At 42.3% G+C, this 25,164-nt stretch overlaps 1 protein-coding gene and 3 long non-coding RNA genes across 7 annotated transcripts in view; 2 read left to right on the forward strand and 2 right to left on the reverse strand.

The window, feature by feature from the left end:
• The first annotated feature begins 1,767 nt into the window (after positions 1–1,767).
• LOC135098334 (uncharacterized) lies at positions 1,768–4,914 on the forward strand. Of its 2 annotated transcripts, none has more exons than XR_010266831.1 (4): positions 1,768–2,312; positions 3,056–3,180; positions 3,806–3,969; positions 4,439–4,914. It is a non-coding gene; the product is annotated as an uncharacterized LOC135098334 (long non-coding RNA). The 2 variants fall into 2 exon arrangements; XR_010266830.1 differs by having other exon boundaries at positions 1,771–2,007.
• A 144-nt stretch (positions 4,915–5,058) lies between these two features.
• On the reverse strand, positions 5,059–6,418 carry LOC135098333 (uncharacterized). Its single transcript, XR_010266829.1, has 3 exons — positions 6,359–6,418; positions 5,384–5,606; positions 5,059–5,223 (listed from the first exon to the last, which is right to left on the reverse strand). It is a non-coding gene; the product is annotated as an uncharacterized LOC135098333 (long non-coding RNA).
• Positions 6,419–8,448: 2,030 nt separating this feature from the next.
• On the reverse strand, positions 8,449–13,579 carry LOC135098327 (uncharacterized). 2 transcript variants are annotated; one of them, XR_010266821.1, is made up of 5 exons: positions 13,461–13,579; positions 12,769–12,871; positions 12,046–12,264; positions 10,608–11,463; positions 8,449–9,346 (listed from the first exon to the last, which is right to left on the reverse strand). It is a non-coding gene; the product is annotated as an uncharacterized LOC135098327 (long non-coding RNA). The 2 variants fall into 2 exon arrangements; XR_010266822.1 differs by having other exon boundaries at positions 12,765–12,871.
• Positions 13,580–16,696: 3,117 nt separating this feature from the next.
• The window catches only part of LOC135098335 (von Willebrand factor A domain-containing protein 5A-like), a 23,081-nt gene continuing 14,613 nt past the window's right edge, over positions 16,697–25,164 (forward strand). Inside the window, exons 1-3 of one of the 2 annotated variants that reach the window (XM_064000634.1) lie at positions 16,697–17,253; positions 17,633–17,744; positions 18,131–18,259. The gene's annotated coding sequence lies outside the window, so the exon portion shown is untranslated. The remainder of the gene's footprint in view (positions 17,254–17,632; positions 17,745–18,130; positions 18,260–25,164) is intronic. The other variant, XM_064000632.1, reaches the window with a different exon arrangement.

Genomic DNA, 25,164 nt, shown 5'->3' on the forward strand with positions numbered 1-25,164 from the left:
TCCTTTGCTTGTCTGTTTTTTTTTGTTTTTTTATCTGTCTTCTCTTCTTGTTCTCTTAATTGTTTCTTCCTTTCTATTTTTGTTTCCTTCCTGTTCATCACCTGTCCTTTGTCTTTCTGTTTGTCTGCCTGTCTGTCTGTCTGTCTGTCTGTTTGTATATAAGTTAATTCGTTTGCTAATCTATCTAATCTCTCTCTCTCTCTCTCTCTCTCTCTCTCTCTCTCTCTCTCTCTCTCTCTCTCTCTCTCTCTCTCTCTCTCTCTCTCTCATTTGGGGATTAAGTGAAAAGTTAAGATAAGAAGATTCCCGAGTCTTACTTAATTGTGTTTTAATTCCCCAAATCTTTATGTTCGCACTTAACGGTGATTTCTATGGAGATGAAGCACACACAGAGAGAGAGAGAGAGAGAGAGAGAGAGAGAGAGAGAGAGAGAGAGAGAGTACTGACTTTAGCGCTGCAACAATGAGGTTAAATTTCGCCGGAGAGATAGGAAGAAAGAAAGAAAGAAAGAAAGAAAGGAAGTAATAAAAGAAGGAAGGAAGGAAGGAAGGAAATAAGGAAGGAGGGAAGGAAGAAAGATAAGAAAAAAACATCGAAAAGAATTAACTATGGAGGAAAAGGAGAAGAGATGGAACAAGAGAAGGGAAGAAGAAGAGGAGGAACAGGAAGAGGAAGGGAATGGGGAAGAGGAGGAGGAGGAGAAGGAAAATTACGAAAGAAATAGAAAAGTGTGTAATCAAATAAGAGAAGGAAAAGGAGGAGGAGAATAAGAATAACAAGAAGGAAGACTTAAAACAATATAGAAGAAAATGCGAATACTAAATACACACACACAGAGAGAGAGAGAGAGAGAGAGAGAGAGAGAGAGAGAGAGAGAGAGAGAGAGAGAGTCGGAATGCCTGCCTAGCGCTCTGAAATCTGTGGCAATAGGAGAGAGGGGAAGTGGTTGTGGTATTAGCACTATTAGCAGAGAGGTGCCAGCAGCAGCAGCAGCAGCAGCAGCAGCAGCAGCAGCAGTATTAATAGTGGTAGTAGTGGTGGTGATAGTGGTGGTATTAAGCAATACTTACAATTGTATTTGTGTAGTGGTGGTGGTAGTAGTAGTAGTAGTAGTAGTAGTAGTAGTAGTAGTAGTAGTAGTAGTGCTAGTAGTTGAAAGAGAAGAAGGAAGACGAAAAGAGGAGATAAAACGAGAGAGAGAGAGAGAGAGAGAGAGAGAGAGAGAGAGAGAGAGAGAGAGAATTATTATTATTATTATTATTATTATTATTATTATTATTATTATTATTATTATTATTATTATTATTATTATTATTATTATTGTATTAGTAGCAGCAGCAGAAGAAGCAACTCTCTTTCTTTCTTTCTTTCTTTTTTTAAGGGAGATGTCTTTGTTATTTTTCGATTATATTTTTGTTATGTTTTGTTTCTATTTTAACCATTTTTTTCTCTTCTTTTTTTGTTATTTATCTTTTCTTTAATTTTCTGTTACCTCTCTTGTTACCTCCTTTATTGAACTTCGTCACCTTATTCATGTCGCCTTTCACAATTCACTTCCCTCTCTATCACCTCAAATTTACGTTCATGTTTCCACTTTCTTATCCTCGCATTTTTTTTTTCTTATTTCCTTGTACTTTCATTTAGTGTTTGTTATCCTTCATATTATCCATTTATCCAGCTATTTATTTTATTTTCTTATTCAATGAAACAAAATACGTACGTTTATGTGTACGTATGTGCGTGTACGTGTTTGATCACTGTTTCGTAAAAATATCACGAAATTTAGTTTGTGTATTATTGTTACTTACTTTTGATTACTTTTTGTTAATATTACTGTTTGCAGTGCGCATGTCGCGTTTTGTTTGTTTCTTACTTCACCCCGGCGCCAGCAGCCAGCACCCAGCAGCCGCCACGCAGGTCAGTTGTCTGTGGTGGCTGCTTCCGCCAGGGTGAGTGTGGTGTGGCGGCCGTGTGACATGGCCCATGCTGGTTCCCTGCTGTTCCTTGGTATGTCATGTAAAGTGGAGCTTTGTGTACAGGTGCAATACAGACACGTGATTTGTAGGTTGTATTGTTTTGTTCCATACGGCAGATGCGGATACGTGTTTGGTATTGCTCCAGCCGTTCCGTGAAAATTTGTTTGATTGTTGTTCGCAGCTGTGGGTGGTCTGCTGCGTGTGTGTGTGTGTGTGTGTGTGTGTGTGTGTGTGTTAACACGTTGTGCCAGGCGCTGAGCTTGCGGGGAAGCTGTGTACCATGCCTGTGTGATGTGCCCAGGACTGTGGGCTATTTACCGCAGCTTGGTCAATATTGTAAGTGAATATTTGTTTAGGTTAGATAATTTTTGTGAACTTTCTAGTTTGATGGCTGAACATTTAGCATTGTATGAGTTTGGATACTTTGAATTTGTGGTGTTATGCTCTGTGATGTTGTGTTAGTTAGGTAATTGTTCTCAGGTTGGATCGACTTAGTAAAATAAGTTGAATGCAACGTTCGACCTTCTCTACCCAGCGGTTTTGACGAAACAATCATGTACGCATTGAGTCTGTGCACGTGTCCAGACGCGGCAGCACAATTGGTCCGTGTACGTAAACCCTGTAGGTGTGGACGCAGGTGTGCAATTCTTCCAGTCCAGGTGTGTACGGCGGGTTACACGTGGAATCCATACTTCATAGAGAGAAGGAAGGAAATGAGGAAAAGAGTGAAAGGAAAAGAGAGAAAGAAGGATTAAAGAGAGAGAGAGAGAGAGAGAGAGAGAGAGAGAGAGAGAGAGAGAGAGAGAGAGAGAGAGAGAGAGAGAGAGTTACAGCAATACTGATGTTAGCTAGGTAAGGTGGTAGACAGATAGATAGATAGATAGATGTATAGATAGATAAGCTAGATAAGGTGGGAGACACAGATAGATAGATAGATGTATAGATAAATAGATGGATAGATAGATAAAAAATGTCACCTTTTCTCATCTCCCATATTTTTCTCCCTCCTTTCTTCACCTTCTTCCTCTTCCACCTTATTCCCTTTCATTTACCTTTTCCTCCTCCTCCTCCTCCTCCAGGCCTACCTTCATGATGGACATGCGCGAGGTGTTAGGGGCGTCCAAGTGGATCCTAGCAGCTGATCTCCAGACGGTGACCTTGTCCAGTGACCAGCAGTGCGTGACCTTCGTGGTGCACTTCATGGGTGAGTGAGTGAGTGGGTGGGGTAGTGGAGGGAGGGAATAAGAGATTTTTGTTTTCTTTAGTCAGTCCTTCAGTTCGTTTATTGGTCAGTTTTCTTTGATTATCTTCTTTCAATATTCCTTTTTTTATATATTCCGATAATTCATTCTTTTATATTTTACTTTTCCCTCGTTCATTTGTTTCTCATTTCAGCCTTTTAGCCTATTTTTTTCTTTTCCTTTTTCATGTTTCTCATTTCTATCTCCCTTCGTCTATCGTTTCCTTTCTCTCATTTCTCATCCAGTCACCTCCTTTCGTCTATTTTTTTTCTCTCTTTCATACCTCTCCTTATCAGTCATATTTAAGTCTTTCTTCCTCTTTTGTCCCTCTCCTTGTTTCATTTCATCGGTCACGCTGAGTCCTCATTTGTGTCGCTATTCTCAGTCTCCCCTCATTCCATCTCTTCCTCTCATCATCATCTCATCAACTTCTCTCCTCCTTTTACTTCATAATTGCATCACATTAATAAAGTTTCCTTTCATTTAGTTTACTCATTTTCCTTCCTCCCATACCCCCTCACACACACCTTCCCCTCCCATACACCCTCACACACGCCTTCCCCTCACCCTTCTCCTCTCCTGACGCAGGCCCCAGCGCAGGTCGTCTTGAGCTGGACTTATCCCGCGTGCTGGCTGGCCGCAATCTGGACCCCCCCACCATCATCATCAGGGGCGTGTCCTGACCCGGACCGCCCCAAGAAGCTGCCCTACAGGACCTGCGGGAGCCTGGAGGAGGAGACACTGCTGGAAGAGTATAAGAGCGAGTCTTGGGGATGGGAAGGGAGAGGAGAGTACAAGGTGTAAGGGTAGATGGGAGCACTGGAAAGGGGAGGGGAGGGGAGGTGAGTATGGCAGTTGGGGGGAGGAAGGGCAAGAAAATGGAAGGGAAGGGGAAAAAGGAAATGAAAGGGAGGGAAAGTAGGAGGGTGGTGGCAGGGGATATGGGTGGTGTTTGGGTATTTAGTTCAGAGGTTTAGGCTGTTTGCTCAGCGTTTGTTTCCTTTAGGCATCTCAAATGTTCCTTTGCAGAGCACATCCCCAATCCCTTTGCAGAGGTTTCCTTTTAGGCATCTCAAATGTTCTTTTGCAGAACATATCCCCAATCCCTTTGCAGAGGTTTCCTTTAGGCATCTCAAATGTTCCTTTGCAGAACATATCCCCAATCCCTTTGCATCCCCAATCCCTTTGCAGAGGTTTCTTATCAGGTTTCTTCTTTTGCAGCCAACACCCCGTGGGATCTCAAGGGCGGTGTTGCCGGAGCTGGCCTCGCCTCCGCCCTGCTGCTGCCTCTGCTTCACCTTATCGCCTGCGATAAACCCATCAACATCAAGGCATCTTGGTTTTCGCGTCCATCCCCGCCCCCCTTAGTTCCTCTCACCCTGCATAGGGGGCCTGTACATTATGTAGATAGGAGGCTATAATTGTGTGAAATTAGATATATTATGCTATAATTGTGTGAAATTAGATATATTATGCAATAATTATCTTTATGCATATATATATAAAATGCAATAATGTTCGTTATGCATATATACAAAATACAATAATAGTGTTCGTTTCCCTTTCCTGGATGTGAATACGATGCCAGCTGTGGGGAGTGGATAGAGGTTGGCGAGTGCCAGAGTGTGGAAGCTTAAACTTTTCAACAAAACCATTTTTACTCAAAACGTGCAGTTACTCGTTTCGCTTACAAAATACCTCGAAGACTCTCCGGAGAAACACCACGACCATTTTCAGATATGAGCGACCATTTTCAGATATGAGCAAACTTAGTTTTTTTTATTAAAAACGATACATACATTTTTTATTAAAAACTATTTTTTTTTATTTAAAAAAAAAAATTAACTAAAAATAATATATATTTGGGAGCCTCTCGTACATCATTAACCGGCGGCGCGCCAGCCCACGAGTCGCTCACACGGCTGCTTTGTTACAGCAATGCAGGGGACGTATTGCAGGGGAGTGCCGCCGCCAGTCTGCGAGGTCACTGTAGCGTCACCACTCATCTGTGCAGGACAGACGAGGTGGATTTGAACTGGAAACAAACGAATTTAAAAAGACGGATTTTTACTATTTGATAACCAAACATCAGAATTAAACGATTTAAAAAAGTTCTTAACCGAGAACAACGTTCAATTGAAACAATATTTGAATTGAGCCACTCACCCAGCCAGACACCCCCGGCGCGTCACAGGCAGAGAGGAGGGCGCTCAGGGCAGGCTAGCACCTATGATGGCAAGCTGGAGCGACCTGCCAGAGCACAGCCTTCACCTTGTTGCTGGGGTGCGTGGGTCTTCAGGCCGCCAATAGGGAGCGCCGGCTGGCTGTGGCACGCGTGGAGCGCCTTGTGAAGCAGCGGAGCGAGGCGGCGGCACGTGGCTGGGATGACCTAACAGTAAATACTCTTAGCACAATCAATTAGTAAATAAATCAATGAGTACAGACAGTAAAGACTTCAATTAAGCGACGCAAACAAACTAGGTCGTCACTCGACACATTTGTACAAAAATATTTACGCTAACCTAAATCCAAAATGACGAAAATGCAAGACGCCTGAATACCAATCAGTTACATAAGGACCAATACAAACACCTCAATATTGGGCTTTCTATAACTCCAAATGCTCATTACAATAAACGAGCCGTTACAAGTTAAAAGATTACACCATTAAAATATTACACCTCGTTAAAAGATTACAGGTCACCTGGTAGTGGCTCCGTGTGTCGTGGGAGTGTCATGTCACTGAAGAGCAGGGCAAGGAGGGCGAGGGAAAGTGAATGATCTGAAGGTAATTACACTGAACACAGGATAACTTTGTACTCAGTGTTGGGTGTTCATGTTCCTGCTGCTGCCACTTCAACCCTGGAGAGACCTGACATGTCCTGAATCAGCAGAGCGTTACAGTATGACGCTAGGAGATTGTCACGCACCTGTCGACTGTCAACGCGACAAATGAGGGACAGGAACATCAAACACGGAGCACCAATAAAGCTGGATTCATTATACTTTCATTTTCACCTTTCCTCGCCCTCACCCAGCTCTTGCAGATACATCAAGCCCACCGCAACACAACACAACCACCGCCACCAAGAACACACCATCATCCACCAGCAAACAGAATAATCACAAAACAACACTGACCTTACCTGGGCGGCGGACGGAGGTAGAGAGAGCGACGCGGCTAGAGCCAGGGGTTAGTTCACGTCTGCTGAAGCTTCGTAACTTTCTCGCTATCTCGAACGCTTCAACGTCTTGTTTTTTTTTTCTTTTTCATATCAGAGGGACACCGGGCTGAGGCAACAAAAGGGAAGAAAAGAAAATACCTCCACTACTTTTACCAAACCCGAGCTAAAGTTATTTGGTTTTCCAAGGATGTTTTCGTGACTTTAGTGATTGAAATTATGATTAGTGAGGTGACGAGTTTTGCAAGGGTATTTTCATGGTTTAGTGGCAATTTCCTTTGATTTACTGGAAGTTATCGTGGTTTTACGAATGTTTTAGCAGGGTATAGTACAAACTGTTAGGGATTTACAAGTGTATTTCCTTGGGTGATAGTTTTACAGCCTGTAGTGAAAGTCAACGAAGTGATAATGGCACTATCATGACTCAGTGATGGTTTGGTGAGGATCCTGCGTCATTAATGAGAACACCCATGAGAACCTGACTAATCACCTCTGTGGCATTTGTTAACAGTCCTGGTGAAAGAACAAAGAGCTTAACAATACGAACAAGATACAAATGGAGAACACAAACCAGAATACATCAACAATTACAAGCAGATTCATTTAACGAGGTAGTTTGAGGAAATATTTTATCCGCATGGCAAAGACTAACTATCTTTGCCCTTATTTTGAGATGAAGTGCTTAAGAATACAAGAATACAAACAAGATACAAATGAAGGATGCAGACCAGAATACGTCAACCATTACAAGCAGTTTAATACAACGAGATAGTTAAGGAATATATTAATCCACACGGTGGAGACAAACGAACCAGGTTGTTAGCGCTGAGTCATTAGGTAGTTTTAAGAGATTATACGAATTTATGGACAGGGATGATAGGTGGAAATACGCAGGCTTGTTTGAAATATGGACCACCGCGTGTAGGCCTATTATTTTCTTGCACCAGCCCTTATTTTCTTACATTCTTACTTTAGCTCTTAATATGAAATCAATTATTCTTCAACTTCCCTACTCCACAATTAAAAATGCGCATGACAAACAGTATAATTAGCATATTTAGGTCATAAATATTGGTGGTAGTGGTGATGGTGGTGGTGACGAAAAACAGAATGGATAGAATTAGAGCTCACCTGTCACCTGGGGGCACTGATGTGATTCCAGGGATGCTGCAGGTGTGAGATGTAGATGTAGGTGTGGATGTGTAAGGCTTGGATGGTGTGAGAGATGAGGGATGCTGTGTGGAGGAGTGAAGGATGGGGAGGCAGGCTGTGTGCAGTGAGAGATGAGGAGGGAAGCTGAGTGAAAGATGAGGGAAAAGGCTGACTAAAGGAGTCAAGGATAAGGGGGCAGGCTGTGTGGAGTGAAGGATGAGGGGAGAGGCTGTGTGGATTGAGAGATGAGGAGGGAAGCTGAGTGAAAGATGAGGGAAGAGGCTGACTGAAGGATGAGGGGGCAGGCTGTGTGGAGTGAAGGATGAGGGGGCAGGCTGTGTGGATTGAGAGATGAGGAGGGAAGCTGAGTGAAAGACGAGGGAAGAGGCTGAGTGAAGGATGAGGGGGCAGGCTGTGTGGAGTGAAGGATACTGTGTGGAGTGAAAGATGAGGGGGAATGCTGAGTGTGAAGACCTGGAGATGCTGTGAGTAGGTGAAGGAAGGCAAGATAAGAATGAATGCTGAATATCTGAGAATACCTGAAGTGTGTGTGTGTGAGTTTGAGTGTTATTTATAAGTGGAGGAAGACACAAAAAAAGAAAAACAGTCAACACATGGAGAAACTGAGTGTGGAGTAACATAAGGATGTACAAAAGGGAAGCTGCAAGGAGCCATCAAGCCTACACATGGTAGTCACTGGGAAGGAAGGCATGGCAAGGACAAGCATCACAGAAAGAAACCACATCCACCGTCACAAAAACTGGAACTGACTTGTAAACTGTCCAACACAAAGAAAAAAAAGACAAACAAAATAACAATAAAAAATAAATAAATAAATAAAGTGACATCTTGACCCCAAAAGCTGATAAATACACTAGAAGGAGAGAGAGTTTACAGTCAGTTTGCATACATTTATTAAGACAACACAAGGAATGATGGTCCAGCTTCATCAAACCTTCCTGCTGTGTTAACACCAATCTGTACACATACTTGTGGTGAAAATACACATCCTTATCTCCTGTAACATACATATCATTCTTAACACATTGTACCCACTACTACACATCCTACCTAATGCATCCTTCACACACTAGCTTCCTTCCAAATCACCCTTAACCATCCTGACACAGTGTACAGGATATCCTCAGCCTCTCCTACACATCCTTCACACACTAATCTGCCGTCCTACATATCCTTTGCCTCTCCCACACACTCCTGTATTTCAAATTTCCTTTCTTGCAAAATCTACTGACAAAACTAACATATTTATACTTTTTGGAATGGTTGTGAGTTTTTTTTATCATTAGTTTGTGCAATGGGGCCTGTTCTCTCTCTCTCTCTCTCTCTCAAGTACAACAGGAATGAGATGCAATCATACAAAAAACATTGGAATAATACCCTTAAAAATAACAAGAATCACATCTTAGTACTAATCTTCCAGTAGTGAACAAGATAGTAGCAGTAGTAAAAATAAATGATGCTTGAATGAAGTACAAATCCCTCACACACACACACATACACACACACACACATCTATCTATCCATCTCTACACCAACCGAGCTCTCCCACATATGGAGCAGCCCAGACAAAGTACCACATACAAACCTAACCCACACACTTCACACTCTCCTCCCCCACGCCACACCCCTGCCCCCGCCTCGGCCCTTGGCTGCCTGCCCTGGGCCTTCCCCTGGGCTGTGCTGGATGCTGGAGTGGGTGCTGGGGGTGGGTGAAGGCTTGGGTGCAGGTGTGGGTGTGTCCTCAGGTGCAGGTGTGGGCTCATTCTGGGAGGAGCTGGAACAAAACACACAGGTGCATTAGACACACACAGGTGACAAGTGACAGGTGTGTGTGTGTGTGTGTGTGTGTGTGTGCGTGCGTGCGCGTGCGCGCGCGCGCGCGCACACACACACACACACACACACACACACACACACACACACACACACACACACACACACACACACACACACACACACCTCAACAAATACAGCGACTAATATTTTTAACTTTTGGGGTGAATATTCTCAGCAAATACAGTGACTAATATCTTGGGGTGGAAATCAAGAGTAAAAACTGCTATTTTCTTTTGCCATACAAGCAGAAGTGTTGTGGCAGGTCTTGGCCCACTCACACCCTGAACAGGACAAGGATGACAACAGGAAGTATAAACTGATTAACTGTGAAATTAATGTACCAAAGCAAAAAATCTAACACATTACTTCTATATATTTTTTTGTTTACAATGGAATAAAAAAAAAATATATATATATATATATATATATATATATATATATATATATATATATATATATATATATATATATATATATATAATTATGTAATATAAAAAAAAACACCACTATAATTTTTCACATTTATAATGATCTATAGAATGGAAAAAAAAAAAAAAAACTTTATATTTTCTAGTTTACGACATAAAATTTAAAGAAACAATAATTTCTCCTCCATTTTCTAGGTTACACTGATACATCAACTCAAAACACATTATTTTTTTTCTCTACTTTACACAAATTAATCTAAACTAAACAACAATCCCTTTCTTTTACAGCTTTGTACTGCTTTACATTCCAGTTCATTATAAATCTCTCTCTCTCTCTCTTCTAGCCTTTTTTCCATTCATATATAAACTCAAACCAAACTTATTTCTTCTGAACTAAAAAAAATTGCTATATATCCCACCATTATATTCATCTCTTATATTCTTTCTAATTAACAAAGATACATCCCCCAGCACACACACACACACACACACACACACTAACCCCACTGTTCTATATATTCCAAAACACCACATTTCTTTTCTTTTTTTTCCATTTCACTTATTCATCTTTTATCATTTTATCTACAGATTAGCAACTCAATTTCACTTCCTCATTATCCTTCCCAGACAAAACATCCTTCACCACATCCAACTGGCATCCTATGACCCTCCTGCCTGGCTCCTGTCTTGTCCTCAATTTCATTTCCTCATTATCCTTCCCAGACAAAACATCCTTCACCACATCTATCTGGCATCCTATGACCATCCTACCTGGCTCCTGTCTTGTCCTCAGGTGTTGCAGAAGTTAAATAATTGATATTCAAAATATCATCAGACTGATGATACAGTCTTATCCTCGGTTTCACACCACCAGCACCACCACCACCACCACCACTTGTCTTAACCTCCTTAGCTCCTATTTTCTTCTTAGCCGGCAACGTTTTCTTCATCTTGTACCCCAGTCCTGTTGCTCTACCCCGCCCCCGCCCCGGCCGCCCTGGTACAAAGCCCCCCACCACACCCCAGGAGTGTGCAGGGCCAATGTTAGGGTCGCGCCAGGGCAGTTAGCATGGGGGCATCCGGGGGGTGGGTAGGATGCCGCAGCCAGACCCATAGTACTGGTCGTCCTGTTGGTAAAGTGTTGGAGTTAGTGTTGTTACTACTACTACTACTGCTGCTACTATTACTACTACTACTACTGCTACTGTTGCTGTTGTTGTTGTTGTTGATGCTATATTAGTTTGGTGCTTTTTGTTTTATATAGTGAATTGTTATGGTTCTACTTCTGTTATTATGACCACGGTGTTCCTAATACTACTACTGCTGCTGCTACTGGTCCTGCCAATAAGTTTTATATATGGATTTAATCTTTCTTTTATACAGTTAAATAACATCCTGCTATCACTACTATTACCATTACTACTTTGACCAAGCTACTTCTACTACTGGTATTACTTCTACTATTGCTACTACTTCTAATAATACAACTAGATATTTTACTGCTATCTCTACTATGATCAAACTATCACTACTACTACTTCTACTAGTACTGCTGTTACTCATCCAGTCCATCCTCCTCTTCTGTCTGCCTTCCCAGTCCCTGTCTTGACCACTGTGCCTCTTCTTTCTGTGAGGAGACAGAGTTACAACCCACACACCCAAGGAACCTGACCCAGCCTATGCAAGACGACCTCTGTTAGCTGAGAGGAGAGGGAAAGAAGGAAACAGATGCACAAGAGGAAAGAAAACCAGAAACATTTAGGCTGATGCAAAGATATGGTTTGAAAAGTAATAATGAACAGGATATATCGTGATGCAATGCCATTTTCATTCTGACTCGTTGTTTGTTGAGAAAAACCAAGAAAACATTCAATTCTTCCTTAAAGTTGTGAAAATGAAAAAAAGAATAAATAAATAAATAAATAAAACTAAATAAAAAAATAAAGAAATAGACAGAATATCAATGAATAAAAAAATATACCTTGATACTTAAATAAGATCATCAAACAGACCCACAATTACCATAACATCACCTACAAAGACCAAGCTTAACCCCCAACCTTTATGCAACACACTCCAAGGCACCAACACCCAACACACCACCACCTCCACACCCACACTGGTCAACACCCTAACACTGACTGCCCCCCACACACACACACTTACATAACACACTCTAGGCCACCCCCCACTCCCCCTCCAGACTTACATTAGTCACCACAGCATTGAGAATATTAAGTGCCACTTCGGACTCCAGGTTATCCATACGCCATGATGTCCGGAGCAGTGGCCGTCCCCTGCAGCATAAGGCCGGCCACCCTGCCACTCCCCGGCACCATCTCCCCCTCCCATGGTTTCGCCATCAGCCCCCTCCCCTGTGACCACCCCCCAACTGCTGCTCCTGTCACATGAGTACTCCTGTGATGACCTGAAAAGGAGGAGGTTTTTAATGACTTAATAATAATAATAATAATAATAATAATAATAATAATAATAATAAATAAAAGGTTTGGGAAGTTTTGAATCATTGAACATAAAGAAATTGTCTCCTGTTGTCTTTTATGAATTTTCTTTACTTTTTTGTCTTATTTTGTTGATTTTAAGCCTTTTTTTTTTCTTGCTGGTTATTTGATTATTTTTTGGATAATGATGAAACAGCACTAGTGTTTTTGATGTTTGCGTTAGGTTAAGATTAATTCTGTTCATTAGTCTCAGTGGCGGTCCCTTCATTCTGTAGGTAACAACTTGATAAGGCATCACACTCTGCCCAGAAACAAGCAGTCAGTGTCTGGAAATTACTAGGCAAGGATTACCACCTTATTCCCAAAACTCTCATTACTTTTCACCATATTTATTGAGTTTTTAAGCAATTATTCTACTTTCCTTTGCTGGTTATTTGATTTTTTTACATGACCACCTTAGCTGTACCTACCGCCGCCGTAGGAGTCACCATACTGCCGGCCGTACCCCTCACTGACCCTGCGGCGTGACTCTCAGCCTAAGCACCCATCAGACTCATCCTGCCTCACTCACTCCTGCAAAGAAAATAAAGATAAAAAATAACAATAATCATCTTCCTGCCTTTTCTTTCCTTGCATCTAAAATTACTAAACCACTTGGGGAAGATGACTGTTAGCAAGGCGCTAAATAATGCGTCACGGCAGCAGGGAGGTGGGTGTGGTGGCGTGTGGGTGGTGTTGGTCTGAGCGTTGTGGGGTGGTGCTGGGAGTCCTTGCTGAATGGTGTTATGTATTCTTATTCACACTTATGTTTCTTTCCTTTTCGTTGTGACAGCTATATCAAGCTTAGGGTGTTCTGTGGGGACTTCCGAGGCTTAAGGTAACTGTGTCCTGTCCTCTGATGGTGAAATATACGTCTGTGCTGTACAATAGTTCTTGAAATGCCCTTGCCTGTCACTCCACTACTACGCCGCGCCCTTCAAGTCACCTCCAACAATACAATAAATAAAATACAATTAAACATTCCGGAACTGACGAAGGTACTGAAGGAACCTCTATAATTGGACTTTTCTCATATCCAAGGCATGTTTCTTATATAATTCTCCACTAGCCTATAAGGTATAATTCATCTCTCACTTCACACTTACTCAGGGACAGTAATTACCTTCTATTTGAGCTGTAATCGTGGAATTCTCCCGGCCCCAGCAAGCAATGCAAACATCAACAATGGCTGCCAGTTCATATAACCGTCCTGCAAATGGTACTGTTTTCGTCTATATATTAAATCTCTCTTTTAAACTTAGAAATTTTCTTTTTTAGCCATTAAAAATTATGAATGCTATTAATAAGTAAAGAAATATTAGGTTTATAGCTATTTCATGACTTTGCTTTGAGCCTAAATCATCTCTTTCTCTTACATATTCATCTAAGTGATACAAAATTCCAGTCCTTTTAGTAATGACTCCATTTACTAGGCATAGATATTTTTTACAGCAGCGGAAAGAGGGTGGCCAACTCGGACTATATATTAATAACAGAGCTGTGTAAGATGATGGAACGGGTAATATTGAACAGGCTTATATAAGGTGGGCCATATACTCTCTGGCAATGTACATGGCTTCCTAAAAAGTCATTCCACAAGTCATTGTTTTGTTGGGTGATTTATAAATAAGGATGCTACTTGCAGAGCTTTCGTTAATCTTAAGGGTGCCTTCGACAGGGCCAACAAAGATGTTATTGTTGCGCCCATCCCTCACTCCGGGCGGGCGTGTTATCCACACGGGTATAGGTAGAGCAGCGGAGTCACACTCTGAACGCCGGGACAAGGCGCGCGTGCACACACACACACACACACACACACACACACACACACACGAGGCCAGGCCACAAGGGAAAAACACGGGCACTATTTCCTAAGTTTATTGACAAATCCTCCGCAAGTACACTGCTTTACAAGTTCACAGGGGCACCACAAGTCTCCCAGGGCACGTCAGGCACTCAACAGGCAGGCACACACTGGCTTCCTCTCCGGCCACGCGTCTACGCTCTCTCTCTGTTCCCGCCTCTCCCAGTGCTACCACCTCCCACAGTGCTGCCACCCGCACGAATACCCCTGGTGTAACATTATTATGAATTCATTTTCAAAGGTGTCAAAGGTAGATATTTAGGATGGATCAGGGACTATTTGTACAACAGAACAGCACAGGTTTGGTTTCAAGGTGCAGTCTCCTCTGAGGAAGTCTTTGAGCTTGGAACGCCACAGGGTGGAATCCTTAGTCCAATGCTTTTCAATGCTTTAATGGACAAAATTGCGCGTTGTTCCTTCCCACAGGGCACCCAGGTCCTCATCTATGCTGACGACATGCTCCTCCAATGCGCCACACCCAGGACTCTCCAGTCAGCTCTGTTACAACTAGCAGCATTGTGTGTTCAAATGGGACTTGTAATTAATGAATGTAAAACCAAATTTCAAGCCAAAGGGAAGGTCTCTCGACCGCCCACTGTAAATAATGTTCCCATCCCTGGAGTTCATACACACAAGTACCTGGGTGTACAGCTGAGTTTCAGGAAGTCACTCCACGCTGTACACTATGTTCGAGACCTCTGTCTGCCACGGCTATATAGTGCCACTTCGGCTGTTAGCAAACAGGGGCCTGGGGACTGGCATTCCAGTTCTAAGGATGTTCTATATATCTGTCGTACGGTCCATCATTGACTACGCAGCTCCTATTTTAATACAGTTTAGTGCCACCCAGCTCTGTCCCCCTGGAGCTTGTTCAGAATGAAGCCATGAGAATAATTTTGGGATGCCCCAGGACTGCAAGGACTGAGGTCCTCAGAGCTGAACTGCACCTGCCGAGTATTATGTGTAGGATATAGAAAATTACTTGTCGTAATGTTGGTCGGATGCTATGCACGGGCTCCGACTCTCTAAAGGGATCACTGACCCCCTGTATCGTGATCCACGGACTCCTACAACTCCATACCTCAGGAAGATCTTGGGAGTTCTTACAAGTGTAGGTATAGCCGAGGCCTGTATTAACGTTGTTATGTCATCGCTCCAACCCTCACCGTGTCAGTGTTGATATTCACTCACTGCATCAGCCCAAGAGGGACTGGCCTCCTCATGTGCTGCAAGACATGTTCATGACTAAATTGTCCAAGTACCCCCACGTTCAGGCTATTCATGTTTATTGTGATGGTTCAGTCAATGGCAGCAGGTCCGGATGTGGGCTGTTCATCCGCGACTACATTTCTGCCAATCACCACACTGACACTGAGGTTTCCAGGCGGCTCCCTGCACACATGTCCTCCACTAGGGCAGAACTGTATGCTGTTCTGGAGGCGCTCCATATTGTGGCGCCTCTCCGTAAGGATATATTCTTCTTTGTTGACAGTCAGGCTGCACTGTATGCTCTCCAGTCTACCTCCCCCCATGGACTGTGATCTAGTTAATAAATGTCTTGATCTCATCCACACCCTAGAAGGTGCTGGTGCCACGGTTCACTTCACCTGGATACCCTCTCATGTGGGTATCCCGCTTAATGATAAGGCAGACCGCCTTGCTCAATGTGCTTTTCAGGACGACACAGTGGACCCTGGCGCTGAGTACACTCTGGGCTATATTAAGAGTAGCATTAAGGACTTTGTACATAGTAGCATTAGTGATCAGTTGTACATAGTAGCATTAGTGATCAGTTGTACATAGTAGCATTAGTGATCAGTTGGAGCTTTGTTTCCATAGGCAGTAGTCTTCTCTATGTACGTGTCTCCCAGAGCTGCGCTTACACCTATGGGAGACACACTGCATCACACGACAGGGTGGCAATGAGGCTCAAATTAGGCTATAAATACTTTTGGAAAGTCAGTGCTTCTCCTGGCGTGTGCTGTGTGCTGTGTGCTGCACCAAGGGGACACACTCTGCGTCATTATGTCACGGAATGTCCTCTCATTGGTAAATTTAGGCTGCGAGGTCAACATGACTTGTATAGCCTCATTGACCATTTCATAGACTCAGCCACTCTCAGGGAAATACTCAATGAATATCCTACGTTTGGTCCCAGACTGTAGGATATTTTTACAATAAGGTGTACAATATCTGTATTTATTTATTTAATTATATTTTTGTAGTGTATACTATCTATTTTTATATTTTTGATACTTTACCTTTACCTCTGGAGCCTTTGGGAAGCAGGAGTGTTTCACAGTACTCCGCACCTCTCCCCCATCTGTCTCTCTCTCTCTCTCTCTCTCTCTCTCTCTCTCTCTCTCTCTCTCTCTCTCTCTCTCTCTCTCTCTCTCGGAAAAAAAAGTGGTATTAGATTATCGCACGAGGAGGAGGAAAAAAGAGAAGAAAATAAACACAAAGAAGCAATAAACCAAAAAGGAAAACAAGGCCAGCATCTTTCCTTCTTTAATTTGAATTTCTTTACTTCGTAATTTTCTTATCTGGCGCAGTCCTTATATATGCATTAATTTCACTAGTACAACATTAATGAAGAGGAGGAGGAGGGGGAACAATCATATGCATTTCATAGCTAGAACCTTAACTTTCCTTCCTCCTCTCTTTTCTTATTTAATCATTCTTTTCACTAATAAGGAGAAGGAGCAGATAAACATGAAAGTAGGAAGAATAATGGCGTTCGGTAATAAGGAGAGTCTGCTTCCTCCCCTCTTTCTTCACATTTCATTCCTCCTTTCCTTATTTGATAATTTCCTTTGCTAACACAGAAGGAAAAGGAGGAGAAGGAGTTAAACATGAAAAAAGAAGAAAAAAGAGGCGTGTGTTTTGTCCTTTCTTTCTTTACTTCATTCTTTCCTCCCCTGCCTGGCGCCTCTCTCTCTCTCTCTTATAGGTGCGGGCGGTGCTGCCTGTGGAGGAGGGCGCAGCTGTGTACCACTGTGAGGCGCAGCTGGACGGCAGAACCATTGTGACTCACTGCTTGGAGAAGAACAAGGTATTAGGCTTATCCCCTATGCTATTTTTAGTGTTTTTTAATAATATTTAACATGCTATCATTTTTTTTTATATCAATATATCAACCTGCCATTTTTGCTGCTTTGAACGTTTTGCAGCGGCGCCTGTGCTAAATGTGTGTGTGCCTTATTTCCTCCTATTTTTTTTTAACATTGAGACTTTTTTTTTTATATCTAACGAAGGCAAAGTGTTTACCATTAGCGTATATATGAGTAGACTCACAAGAAAATAATTATAAACTGGGTAGGTACTTGACATTGCCCACAGGGAGAGACTGCCACGTGTAGGCCTGACAGCTTCCACCACTAACTCATTTTCCTGCTGTAAGCCCTACACACTGGTTCCCTTTCCTCACACAGGCAGAGAAGGTGTACAAGGAGGCTTTGAAAGAGGGGAAGACTGCCCTCATGACACGAGAAGACCCTGACTCAAGCGACATTCTCACGCTTAACCTCGGCAACTTTCCTGCGGGTTCGTGGTTGTGGTGGTGGTTGTGGTTGTGGTGGTGGTGGTGGTGGTGGTGGTGGTGTGTGTGTGTGTGTGTGTGTGTGTGTGTGTGTGTGTGTGTGTGTGTGTGTGTGTGTGTGTGTGTGTGTGTGTGTGTTTGAGAGAGAGAAAGAGAGAGGTTACTGTCACCCGTACCTCTCCTTGCCTCACCCTTACCTCACCCTGTCTACAGAAATATCTAAAAACATTGTAGGTATGAGGAAAATAGCATTATAAAGGTTGCTGCCAACCTACCTCAGCCTTCCTCACCTTGCTCCACCCATACCTTAGCTTCCTCACCCTACCTTATGCTGCCTCGCCCTGACCCACCCATACCTCACCCTCTCTCACCCCGCCCGCTTCTGCTGCAGGAACGAGGGCCAAGGTCACCCTTCGTCTGGTGATGGAGTTGAGGGCTGAGACAGACGGCATCATCAGCTTTGTTTTGCCCACAGTACTCAACCCGCGCTACACCCCTGCTGACCACCCTCGCAGGCAAGGTAGGTCAGCTGAGGTCACAGGTCGTGTCAGCTCAAGGGAGTGTGTGGTGGGTTTGAAATGCACTAAAACACTTGTAGTTGTTATTGATTGTTATATTCCGGATTATACCAGATTGGTTTGGGGCGAGGAGAATTCGCTGAAACGCTTAGAATGCATTCACTTTTTATTTTTCTATTACCTACACTAGCAAAACACATGTAATTGTTATTTTCCATTACCTAAAGCTTCAAAACATGTAATTGTTATTTTTCTATGATTTACCTCAACAAAACACATGTAATTGTTATTTTCCATTACCTAAAGCTTCAAAACATGTAATTGTTATTTTTCTATGATTTACCTCAACAAAACACATGTAATTGTTATTTTCCATTATCTAAAGCTTCGAAACACATGTACAGTGGAACCTTGGTTTTTTAACTTAATTCGTCTATGAAAGCTGTTCTAACTCGGAAATGTTCAGAAATCAAAACTATTTTCCCCACAGGAATCAAAGTAAAAATTGATTAATCCGTTCCCGCACACCGTCGCAGCAGCTCAGGACAAGGCCTGGATTTTTTTTTTTACCCGGTCCACTTTTTTTGGGGGGGGATTTATTGTTTTTATTTATTTATTTATTTTTATTCTTCATATTCATATGTAAATCAGTTTAAATAAGAAATAAAAAAATAATGTAGCGTGAAAGAAAAGGTGTGAAGTGTTTTCTTTTTTTCATGTAGGAGGGGCACCGGTAAAGAGCAACACAAATATAATAATTGAAAAAAAGAAAAGGCCACGCCACTGAAGTGACGTCCCCAGAGCTGAAAGCAGAAGACAAAAATTACAGGATAAGTGTTTTGAAACCTCCCTCTTGAAGGAATTCAAGTCATAGGAAGATGGAAATACAGAAGCAGGCAGGGAGTTCCAGAGTTTACCAGAGAAAGAGATGAATAATTGGGAATACTAGTTAACTCTTGCATTAGAGAGGTGGACAGAATAGGGGTGAGAGAAAGAAGAAAGTGTTGTGCAGTGAGGCCGTTGGAGGAGGAGAGGCATGCAGTTAGCAAGATCAGGAGAGCAGTTAACATGAAAATAGTGGTAGAAGACAGCAAGAAATGCAACATCAGCCAATCAGCTGCGAGCTTATAAACCCACCGAGGCTCCAGGAATCTAACTTAAGTGAACAGACTATAATCCAGTCATTCTGAAGCATCTTTACTGTACAACCATCTCTTATCTTTAACCACTTTGCTCCGGATGCTTAAAAACACACGTTGTTCATTACGGCGCAGGCCTGCGAGCGGTAATTTATCTCATTTATAATACTATAATTCTCTCTCTCTCTCTCTCTCTCTCTCTCTCTCTCTCTCTCTCTCTCTCTCTCTCTCTCTCTCTCTCTCTCTCTCTCTCTCTCTCTCTCTCTCTCTCTCTCTATATATATATATATATATATATATATAAGAACATAGGAACATAAGAAATAAAGGAAGCTGCAAGAAGCCATCAGACCTACACGTGGCAGTCCCTGTATGAAATATACCTACCTATTTCCACCTATCATCCCCATCCATAAATCCGCCTAATCTTCTCTTATAGCTCCCTAATGTCTTAGCACTAACAACTTGATTACTGAGTCCGTTCCATTCATCTACCACTCTATTTGAGAACCAATTTCTTCCTATCTCTTTTTTAAACCTAAATTTTTCAAGCTTGAGCCCGTTATTTCTTGTTCTATCCTGGTTGCTGATCCTAAGAATTTTGCTTACGTCCCCCATGTTATAACCTTTATACCACTTAAAGACTTCTGTCAGGTCCCCTCTTAACCTACATCTATCTAAAGAATGTAAATTTAACAGCTTCAATCTCGCCTCGTAAGGAATACTCCTCATACCCTGTATCCTTTTAGTCAATGTCCTTTGTACTGATTCTAATAGATCTATAACCTTCTTGTAATATGGGGACCAAAACTGCACAACGTAGTCTAGATGAGGTCTGACCAGCGTCAATTATAACTTTAATATTACTTCAGGTCTTCTACTTTTAACACTCCTAAAAATGAATCCTAATACCCTATTTGCCCTGTTTCTGGCCTCTATGCATTGCTTTCTTAGACAGAGTTCAGAGCTAACTATAACTCCTAAATCTTTTTCGTACTTTTAACCTACTAGAGCTGAGTTGTTTATTGTGTAACTACTGTGTAGGTTTCCTCTACCTACGCTAAGTACATTGCATTTTTTTATGTTAAATTGCATTTGCCATCTGTCTGTCCATTCGTTCATCCTATCTAAATCTGCCTGCAAAGTGATGGCATCTGATTCTGACCTAACTAATCTACCTATCTTCGTGTCATCCACAAATTTACTAACATCACTACTAATTCCATTATCCAAGTCATTGATATATATATTAAAAACAACAATGGCCCAAATACTAATCCCTGTGGCACCCCACTAATTACATTACCCCACTCCCAGATTTGGAGCCGTTTATTACTACTCTCTGTCGTCTGTCGCTTAGCTATGACTTTATCCAGCCTAACACCCATCTATCCTACGTGCCCTAACCTTTCTCAGGAGCCTCTGATATCAATATTGATATCAATATTGATATCAATATTCTCGAAACTGCTATTCATATTCTGAAAAAAAAACAAAGATTCATTGGTTCATATTAATAGAATCATGAATCTCCAACGAGGTGTATAGACTATCATATTGTGTCTGTTTTCTGTCATTCACACCCTCTCTCTCTCTCTCTCTCTCTCTCTCTCTCTCTCTCTCTCTCTCTCTCTCTCTCTCTCTCTCTCTCGCGTCGTTTGTCACTGTATTAGGATAAGCTGCTAAATACTTATGTATAGTGTAGATAACAGCTTTAGTGCAGCCACTTCTTATGTACAGTTGATGCCATTACATGTAGTGAACATAACTCAGAGCGGTGAGCCTTGACTCTCTCCTGGCTGTGAGCTTGGAGTTGATCACGCACCAGTCCACCAATCAGAGGACACCTTAAATTTTATTTTGCAATAAAAAAAATTAGCAAAATTTGAGGGGGTAGGGGCGAGGTTTGAGAGGGTAGTAAGGAAGGGATGAAAATGGAAACCTGGAGCGCAGAAGAAATTTTGCCCGCACCAGCCGACGACGACATGGAACGCGCCGCCGAAGAAGACATGAAAGAAGAACGCGCCGTCAAATGCTGTGGCTTCCTGTACCTGCTGCGGCGACTCTTCCGCAGGAAGAAGAAAGCAGCAGTGCGGGAAGCAGCCAAGACCGACAACGTCAAGGAAAAAGTCATCGAAGACACAGAAGAAGAAACTATTGAAGAAGAGACAGTAACGCGCGCCATCGTACACGCAGAGGAAACGATGGAAGATGACGGAGATAACGGAAATGACGAAGAAAAAGACTTTGTAGCAGATCAAGAAATGAAAACCTGCGAAGATGAAGCATTAGTAGAAGCGGGAAACAAAGCAGAAAATAACGAAAGCGACGATGGGAAAGAAAAACCCACCCACACTAGTAAGAAGAAGCGTAAGAGAAAGAAGCGAAAAGTGAAGGTGGAGAAGGCGCCTCCGGTTAAGGCAGATGAGGACCTGGCGATGGGCGTGAAGCAGGTGTCCGGCGAGGCCTCAGAGGCCCCTAAGGCCTCTGAGGCCCCCGAGACTCCTGAAGCCACAGAAGGCGACTCGGAGGGCTGGACGGTGGTTGCCTGCAAAAAGAAAAGGCCCAGGAAGGTGAGGGTACAGCCTAGCCTGCCTAAGGAGACTGTGGCGGAGACCCCTGAGGACCCAGACCCCCCTAAGAGGGACTCAGAGGGCAAGGAGGTGGTGGGCCGCGGCAAGAACAGGCCCAAGAAGGTGAAGGCACCTAGCCTGCCTGAGGTGAAGGCCGCCATCGAGTCTCCTCGACGCCAGCAGCTCGAGGCGAAGAAAGGAAAGCAGCGGGCTGAGAGAGCCAAACAGCAGCGTGCGCTGGACAGCGTGCGCCGCTCTTGGCAGGAGGAAGAGAAGGAGGCCACTCTCGCCGTAGCGCCCCACATGCGGCGCTACATCGTTGGCCCACGCGGCGCCACACTGCGGGAAGTGTGCCAAGAGTTCGCTGGCGTGCGAGTGTGTGTGCCGCCTCCCTCAGACACCCGCACCGCCACCATCAGGTTGTGCGGACCTGCCCGGAAGGTTCCCGCCGCCCTGGCGCGCCTCGAGGCCTTGCTCCGGCAGGCCGAGGTGATCGAGGCGCAAGTGGCGGTGACGCCACGCCAGCGGTGCCACGTGGTGGGTCCCGCCGGCGCGACTGTCAGGAGATTACTGCAGGAGTTCCCTGACGTGCAGGTGAGAGTGCCGCCAGCAACAGACAAGGTGTCTCGCACCGTGCTGCTGCGCGGCCCGCGCACCCAGGTGGCCGGCGCGGAGGCATTTGTCAGGGGCTGTCTGGAGGCCGCTGGCCGCACCGCCCACGCCGCTCACGCTGGCCACCGTCACGCCCACCACGCCCGCCGCCACGCCCACAATCTCGCCCATCAGTGAGGCGCCATTTAATAAATTAAATGATCTATTATTCTGTGTCTATTAATATGTATTTATGTGTGTGTGTGTGTGTGTGTGTGTGTGTGTGTGTGTGTGTGTGTGTGTGTGTGTGTCCTGATGAATGTGTACATGTATAGCCATATAGAAGGGCATCATAACATTGACAATATTCCAAGTTATGATGACATATGCATGAATATGTACCCATGACAATATTCCAAGTCATGATAAAATGTGTGTGAATATGTACCTATATGTTTTCCCATGTAGAAGGCCATCATAATATTGACAATGTTCCAAGTTATGATGAAATATGTGTGAATATGTATATAATATATGTATATAATATATGTATATAATATATGTATAGCCATGTAGAAGTCATATGTATGAATGCGTGTATGTATTGGCATAACTTATATAATATTCAAAGTCATGATTAATTTGCTTACGTGCGTTTGTGTGTGCGTGAGTACGTGCGCGGGTGCATATGTGGATTCTAACATGGACGAAAGGAGAAAGTGTGTGTGTGTGTGTGTGTGTGTGTGGAAGAGAAAATAAAAGAAAACGAACAAAAAAAGTCATCAGCGACCAAAAATAAGAATGAAGAAACTGAAGAAATAAAATCAGAAAATGAACAAAAAAAGTCATCAGCGACCAAAATCAAGAAAGAAGAAATTGAAGAAGAAATAAAATCAGAAAATGAACAAAAAAAGTCATCAGCGACCAAAATGAAGAGTGAAGAAGTCGAAGAAGAAATAAAATCAGAAAATGAACAAAAAAAGTCATCAGCGACCAAAATCAAGAAAGAAGAAATTGAAGAAGAAATAAAAGCAGAAAATGAACAAAAAAAGTCATCAGCGACCAAAATCAAGAATTAAGAAGAAATAAAAGCAGAAAATGAACAAAAAAAGTCATCAGCGACCAAAAACAAGAATGAAAAAGAAATAAAAGCAGAAAATGAACAAAAAAAGTCATCAGCGACCAAAAACAAGAATGAAGAAGAAATGAAAGCAGAAAATGAACAAAAAAGTCATCAGCGACCAAAAACAAGAATGAAGAAGAAATAAAAGTAGAAAATGAACAAAAAAAGTCATCAGCGACCAAAATCAAGAATGAAGAAGAAATAAAAGCAGAAAATGAACAAAAAAAGTCATCAGCGACCAAAATCAAGAATGAAGAAGAAATAAAAGCAGAAAATGAACAAAAAAAGTCATCAGCGACCAAAATCAAGAATGAAGAAGAAATAAAAGCAGAAAATGAACAAAAAAAGTCATCAGCGACCAAAGTTAATAATGAAGAAATTGAAAAAAAGAAACTAAAAGAATAAAATAAAAAAAAAAGTTATAATATTTCTAAGAAGCATACTACTTTTCGTCTACCCCTTTTCACTCCCTGTTTCTTTTATTTACACCCAAGGAGGAGGAGGAAAAGAAAAAGCAAAAATGAACAAAAAAAGTCATCAGCGACCAAAAACAAGAATGAAGAAGAAATAAAAGCAGAAAATGAACAAAAAAGTCATCAGCGACCAAAAACAAGAATGAGGAAGAAATAAAAGCAGAAAATGAACAAAAAAGTCATCAGCGACCAAAAACAAGAATGAGGAAGAAATAAAAGCAGAAAATGAACAAAAAAAAGTCATCAGCGACCAAAATCAAGAAAGAAGAAGAAATAAAAGCAGAAAATTAACAAAAAAAGTCATCAGCGACCAAAATCAAGAAAGAAGAAATTGATAGTAAAGAAGAAACTAAAACAATAAAATCCAAAAAAAAGGAGGAAAAGAAAAAAAAACGTAAATGAACAAAAAGTCATCAGCGACCAAAGTTAATAATGAAGAAATTGAAAGTAAAAAAAACTAAAAACTGTGTGTGTTTGCTGATGCAAGATTGATAATTCACCATTAATGAAAAAAATGTCACCCCAGCTGTAATTTTGTAATGAATAATAAATGTGTCAATGATATAAGTCCTTTTTTTTTTTTTTACTGATATTGTTTACTTAAGATTTCCCTAAAATAAAAAAAAAAAAAAAAATAACAAGGAGGGAAAAGAGAAGAATGACAGTAACGGTATAAGAATGACAGCGGTAGATAGTATGAAGGTGTGTCTTAGCGGCATGATAGAAGGAGCGGCATGATTAAGTAACCAGTGAGAGGGAAAGTATGGCACAGAATAAAGGAGATGGAGTTATATGTAGGGATGGAGGAAAAAGAGGAGGAAGAGGAGGAGAGAAGGGCGGTAATGACTTCCCCTGAGGACTGTAATGAGGGATCCCGGATCTTTGACTGTTGGAAAATTAAACTGTTAAATGAGTACTGAAAAAAAAAAGGCTTGTATTTGCTACTTGGTGGTGATTGGTGTATATATGTATGTATACTCAGCATTGAATACTTATGGTGTAGATGTT

The sequence above is a fragment of the Scylla paramamosain genome, unplaced genomic scaffold, assembly GCF_035594125.1.
Source record: "Scylla paramamosain isolate STU-SP2022 unplaced genomic scaffold, ASM3559412v1 Contig56, whole genome shotgun sequence".
Classification (NCBI taxonomy): domain Eukaryota; kingdom Metazoa; phylum Arthropoda; class Malacostraca; order Decapoda; family Portunidae; genus Scylla; species Scylla paramamosain.